Here is a 6,693-nt window from a genome sequence, read left to right on the forward strand (position 1 = left end):
CAAGCATATTTAAAACACCAGTTTCGCTTTCAGAGGACAGAATGAGAGGGACAAGATACCATCGAAATTTCCCTTTTATATATATATATATATATATATATATATAAATCTCAATTTGCAATGATGCATGGTTTGCCTCGACTCCGTCACACGATCTCCAATGGAATGGGTTTGCAACACTACATTTGCTAACACGCCGACCACTGTGTTCATGGGTTTCCTAAATGTAAAATCCAAAGGCACGGCGCCCAAGCCAGAAGACCCAATCAGCGTCAATGCGACTGCTGCAACAGCGTCAGAGGGAACGAAACTCGTATTGTGCAAGCTCGCCTCGGCGGTCTACGCGGGTTGATATCACTGATCGCACGCTTCTCCACCTCCTTTCTTGGTGAAGCGGCGTGGGAACACTTGATGTTTCGAAGGAGATAAGTTTCAATGAATAAGTATAATAATAATGATTTGCATTACAGATTCATTTGGGTGTGCACGTGCGAATGTGCCGCTACTGGTGCAAGGACAATTTTTAAGCCACAGCGGAGAAATAGTACTCATAGTGAAAATTCCTAGCTGGGGGTGGGGATGCCTAGCCAAGTTTGGGAATGGCAGAAATAATGAAACTGCAACCCAATCACTATAACTTAGTCTTACCATGCTTAGCACTAGCTTTAACCCCATAATATTGATTGATTAATTTGGTTTATTTTACTTCGCCTTTCTGCCACGTTTGGTTAATCGCGAAGGTGAGGATGAGTGACGATATGACGAAATTGATGAAGGGGCGGTCACAAAAAACACACACGCCCAGGCCGCGATTCGAAGCTGGGACCCCTGGCATCGTTTCGCGGTGTGATAACTAGGGGAGAGGACCCTAGCTCCGGACACTTAAGAAAGAGTCATATCTGGTGCATGAACTTAAGGTGCGTTGCAAAATGATAAGAACGAATCAAAAAGTAAGTGTGACACGTTTACTAAGTTACAGGTACAGGCACACAGCACATTACAATGCTCACCTAATGTACAGAAAGAGAAAACGTGTTGACCAGAAGTCATGTGCAGGCAAGGAGAAGGTACAAAGCAACGAACCTTAAAAGTGACCATGTTTACTGTTGCAAAAATGATAAGAACGGCATCCCAGAACCTGATTTAATAGCCAATACAGGAACCATGGCAGTACACCATTTTGAAGACCCGATCACACACAGCGTTTTCAGTAGATTAGCATCAAGGGCATCCCATGCAGCAACGATAGCATTCCTCAGGTCATGAACGTTGTTGTACTGGGTTCCATTGGCTTACACTGAACGGCACAGAAGACCCCACAGGTTTTCCATGGGGTTAATGTCAGGGGAAATCGCAGGCCAATCAATGACGTGCACATTCCTGTCCAGAAACCAGATATGTTCAAATTCCATACCGTTCTTATCATTTTGCAACGCACCTTATATTCTAGGAGAATTACAAAATTACAACTTGAAACACAACTACAAAGTATAATGATATATTATTCAAACAACACGGAAATGAATCTTAAAATTTAAAAAAAAATAAACTGAAAGAACAAGATATAGGACAAAAACAGAATTGAGCGGTAACCCCGGACACTTCTGAAACTAATTGGTTTTTGCATTTTTTTTTCGCAGCACACACATCACAGTGATAATATGCATCTGCAGGATCAAGACTTGCACATTCTTCATGAGCCCAACCCTTGCAGGTGTCACACTCAATCCAGTCTTCATCAAATTCTTCCTGACAGATTATGCATTGTGTTGTGCTTTGAGAACTCTTGGGTATGGCCACATTACTTGACTGCCCGCCTTCAAAATCTAAATTTCTCTTGCAATTTACACGTTGTCTGTTGTCTTTTGGTCAAAAATCTCACTTCTCTGTGCTTTTCGTTTTCTTGTTGTCAATCTCTTCTTGGATGCATCAGGGAGAGGCGAAATTTGTTGCAGAATACCTGAAACATAGTTTGTGGTTTCTTTTTGTTCCACGTCGTTTGTGTCTACAGACGGCTGGCAAACATCCACACCAGATGTAGTAGAAGGTTGAGAAACATCCACACCAGATGTAGAAGGTTGAGAGGCGTTTTAACCACCTATTGCTTCTTGGAAACAATTATCAGACACGCCATCGCGATCATTAGGTGCACCATTTCCGGAAACAGGATTTGTTGTTAGTAACTGATCCTCATCGATGTCTTCAGCGGTATCCGGGGCTACCGGCAACACGTGGAAACAAAAAGGTCAGTGTTGATCAAAGTTTTGTAGTTAGTTTTTAGTTTCAAAATCAATATTAAGATAAAACGAATAACAACTGTGATATATATGCAACAATAACATATTAAATAGTTTGCCTGTAAAGCCCTTACCTGCGTTAGAAAGTTAGACTCGTCAAAAATTCACCAACAAATAATTTACACAATGCCTACAACTTCTTGCTCATACAGCGTTCCCGGTCGACTGTTGAAGCTGAAGCGCAGGTTGTAACATCTGTGGTACAAGACAATTATTATCTTGAAGGACAACTTATGCCATCTATGGGGATTATTGAAAACTCGTTGATGTCCGGGCCTATGTGCCGTCCGGGGCTTGCGGCCTCTTCCCTACTTCTAGATGGAGGTCGGCTTTAACTCCATTATAAACCCTGACAATGGGAGCTGCATCATAACTTTGGTCTGGGCATTTACTTAACGAGGAGATATGTGTGCATTCTTGATCTTGACAGATTAGGCTCCTGCGTTTATCGCTGTTTATTCATAACAAGATTAAATGTGTAAAAATATCCAGGCAAGTTATCTTTTGAAAATATGTGTAAATGTTGCATGAGAAATTGAAGGGTTTGCTGCAAAATGGAGGTAGCTCCACTTTTGGAGGTTTTAGTGTTCTGTACCTTAGCGTGTGTTAATTAAACTGCCGCTTTCGGTTGGTGCAAGAAAGATGCAACTCCAAGCGGTAGTTTTCGCGTTACTCACGAGATGCAGCTGACTGTCTCGTTCGTTTGGGGCAAGAAGGAGGTACCTCCTTGAAGCTGCCTGTGTTTTGCGCTAAATGGATGAATTGGGTGACTAAAGAGAGTTATTTTCTGTTTTGCCTTCATTATACAACTGTATTCTTATCTATTTCCAATACAACATTACACATGGTATCACTTGTTTGCACCACACCAATCTTTTCCATAGAAATCAGCAGATCATCTGTATTGTGGCCAAAAAGAGGTAGTTCCACCAACAAAACATGTGCCAGGTCATCTAGAACATTGGGTGAAGATATTGTCCCTATTCTGAAGGAAGACCTACAGAATGTATTGAAACAACGTTTGTTCAAATGACTCTTCATTTCAGATTTCTAAACGTTTTTCTCACTTTGCCAATAATTTATCAAATTGGAGCTACCCCCTTTTTGCAGCAAACCCTTCATTTCGAAAATAATTTGTACTCTTTCTATGACCTCCTAAGGCTTCAGGTCCTGTATGCTACGCCCCTGCTTCTATTATGGCTGATTTGTTGTTTTAAGTCCACTATATGCACAGTAAGGCAAATCGGGACTGGGCCTACAGTTTAAAGTAGGATCCGAATCACTATGTGCCCCCACCGGGTATCGAACCCCTGCTTCTATTATTGTTATTTCCCCAACCCTCTATCTACGTAATTTGTCTTGGTAACATTTGCGTGTTCCGAATAACATATCTAACCATTGGAGAAGAAAGTGTGATCTAACATTCGTCATTATTAATGCGTGTCAGAGGCGTGCGCAGACCCTCGGATTACGGGTGGGCAAAAGCCTTGATGAAATTTCAGTCTGGAAACAAAAACTCAATTTTATCTCACTGTTTAAGTTTTATTGCATCGATTGCTATACATCCCCACACACATATATATACATACATAATCAATTCAACCGCCCCATAACAAACCAAGAGCAAAAAATATATAAATTGTCGCGCTCCTTTTCCCCCAAACAATTGTTCATGCATTTAAGAGAAATCCGCTTAGCAGCAGTACATCTCTCTCTGGTCATTTGCAATGCATTACAGACAACAAATTGCGAGCGAAGCGAGCAAGAAAATTTTCAGATCCAAATTTTTGCAAAATGAAAACAACATTGATTTAATATGTCGCAAAAAAAAAAAAATCATGGAGCGCCATGGCATTCTCTTTTACATTTTGTTTTCATTTACGAGCCTCGGCGTCCAGGGCCAACTCCCGCCGACCCCTAGCCACAGCTCTGAACTTGACAAAACTGGAAGAAAATCAGACATTGCGAACGAAGCGAGCAAGAAAATTTTGCGAAATGCATTTTTATTTGTATAAAATTTGAAATCGAGTGGGCAATTGCAGCTCTGTGCCCCTCTCTCTGCTCCCTAAGAAATAATGCAAGATAGACGTGGAAACTAATTCCATCTTGAGTATCCTTATGTCCTGCTACTCTTAGCATAGCTCTTACATTCTGCTAGTATTGCATTCCTTTACTTATACGTTTGCCCCCTAAAATTGATTTCCGTCCAAGGTTGAGGGGCAATGCCCCCTGCCCCACTGTGGTTGCGCTCCTGCACCCCCTTTCGCCGTAGTTGCTTTGAACTTTCAGCGGCTTGAAAATACTTTATTTTCTTTAAGAGTATAATATCGCTTAATAACGGCGAGAAGATTGTCACGGGCTGCTAATTTAATAACTAACTAGTTAACTCAATTAACTCAACTGAACTGAACTTAGCAACGCAACATCGAAGAATCTCTCGCCTCACCTGCTGGGCGAATTAAACATTACATGAAATATAATACGGTCAGGATAAGTGCCTAACAGTCGGTGTTACCAAGAATAAACCTAGGAGGATTTGATTTTAAATACCTGAAATGACGTTACATAATACTACGGTGTTTCTGAATATACACATATATTAAAGCACAGATAAATACACATTACATCTTGCCCTCTTTCACTCGATCTCACATTCATACTCTCATTCCATGGCATATGGCGACAATATGACAATTACAAAGGTTAGATTAATTACTACTTTGACCATACTCTTGCTATGTCTTGGCTACATTGCCTTTTACAATTTACCGTTTAGGATTTTAAGTATAAAGTGAATAATGGTTCCTTGTGCGGACCCCTTCTATCTTTTCTGAAGGTATACATATATTCAATGAACTATTGTTTGCTGTTAACATAAACTCTCATCTTTAACATTTGATTACTCCGCCGGAAAACAGATGTCTAGGGATGCCATAGCACTGATTTAAGTTAAGCAATGATTTGATTTACGCAGATTCGCGGTAGATTGTCGTCATCTCTCTCACACACGCACATGGTTGGATCTTACCTTCGCTGCATTCCCTCTGACCTGGGTTGGGTGAAAGTGGTCCTACAGTTTTGGAAGGCCTCCCCACACTCCATCGTTGCACCTCGCGGTTATCCTGGTTGGCGAAAGTGGATCAGTCGGCGGCTCCATCTGGCCTCATCGGATCCTGGCTTCACTCGTTCACTGTCGACTCCATACGACAACTTGCGCAATAATAGGTCAGTTCTTCGCGGTCACTCGTAAGTACAGATACGTGACTTGGGCGACGAGACGAACATACGCGATTAGCCATTCGCGGTTTCACATGGATATCAAATGTTATTAACTTTCACTACTTAGGACGTTGTTTCGGACGATTGACACGGGTGGACGTGTCTGGCGTTATTCTCACATAACCACACGTATGTGCACGGATGCGTTGACGGCAAGGGGAGTAACGACCCCCTGGTTCTATTCTGCTCTACTCCATGGCTCTGAAACACTCACTCGAGGAAAAACAAATCCAGACCTCGAGTCTGCTTGCAACTCGCAGCTCGGTCGCGCGTAGCTCACACTCCGGTGGCGATTGTAGGCAAAACTGTGCAAAACTGTTTCAAATCATCCCTTTTATTCCAGATTTGAACGTAGTGACGCGCTACCCTCTATGATCAGGTGCTTGTTTATTGTTTCAGGTGCTTTGACCGTTGTCCTCCTATCCTGGTCAATGCTCACCCCGGTCCTTAACCTTTGGTAGCAGCCCCTCGCGCAGAGATTAGGCTAACTCTTCCTCCATTGTAGTCAGTCACGAAAAGCAAAGGCATCTCAGTAGGGTAGCTTCTCCCTTTCAATTCAGCGATGAATCTTTAATAATTCATAACTCCCGTAGTTCTGTTCTGATTAGGCTCAAATCTTGGAATCAGTACTTTCATGATGTGGTCTTCCGCTGGTTAAAATCTCATCAAATTCGGTCCATTGGTTTAGAAGTTGCATTTTTCTTGTTATTCCCATAAGAATGCATGTAAATCCGAATTCGGGCGAAAAACGGTGGTTGAGCAAGCTAGTGTTGGCTAAGGCAGTTCGCTAGACACCTGTATTCGCGACGGATATTAATAATACCAATTGCAATTAATTCCTACTAACGGGCAATTAGATTAATTACTTGTCACTCAATATTTGACCGTTATAACATTCCCCTCCTTTTAATTATGAATTTTTTTCAGAGCGAACTTGCGAGTGACAGGAAAAATTCATACCACATATCAATGATATTTATTAATGATCGCACACATAGGCGTCTGAATAGGGACTCGAACCCTGGACTGTATAACTTTTAACTCAACATTAGAATGAAGTTATACTTTCTGCAATTGTGGCATAATTATGAGAATATAAACAAATATGATAAAGTAT

Source organism: Lepisma saccharinum, chromosome 27, assembly GCF_977018435.1.
Source record: "Lepisma saccharinum chromosome 27, izLepSacc3.1, whole genome shotgun sequence".
Lineage (NCBI taxonomy): Eukaryota > Metazoa > Arthropoda > Insecta > Zygentoma > Lepismatidae > Lepisma > Lepisma saccharinum.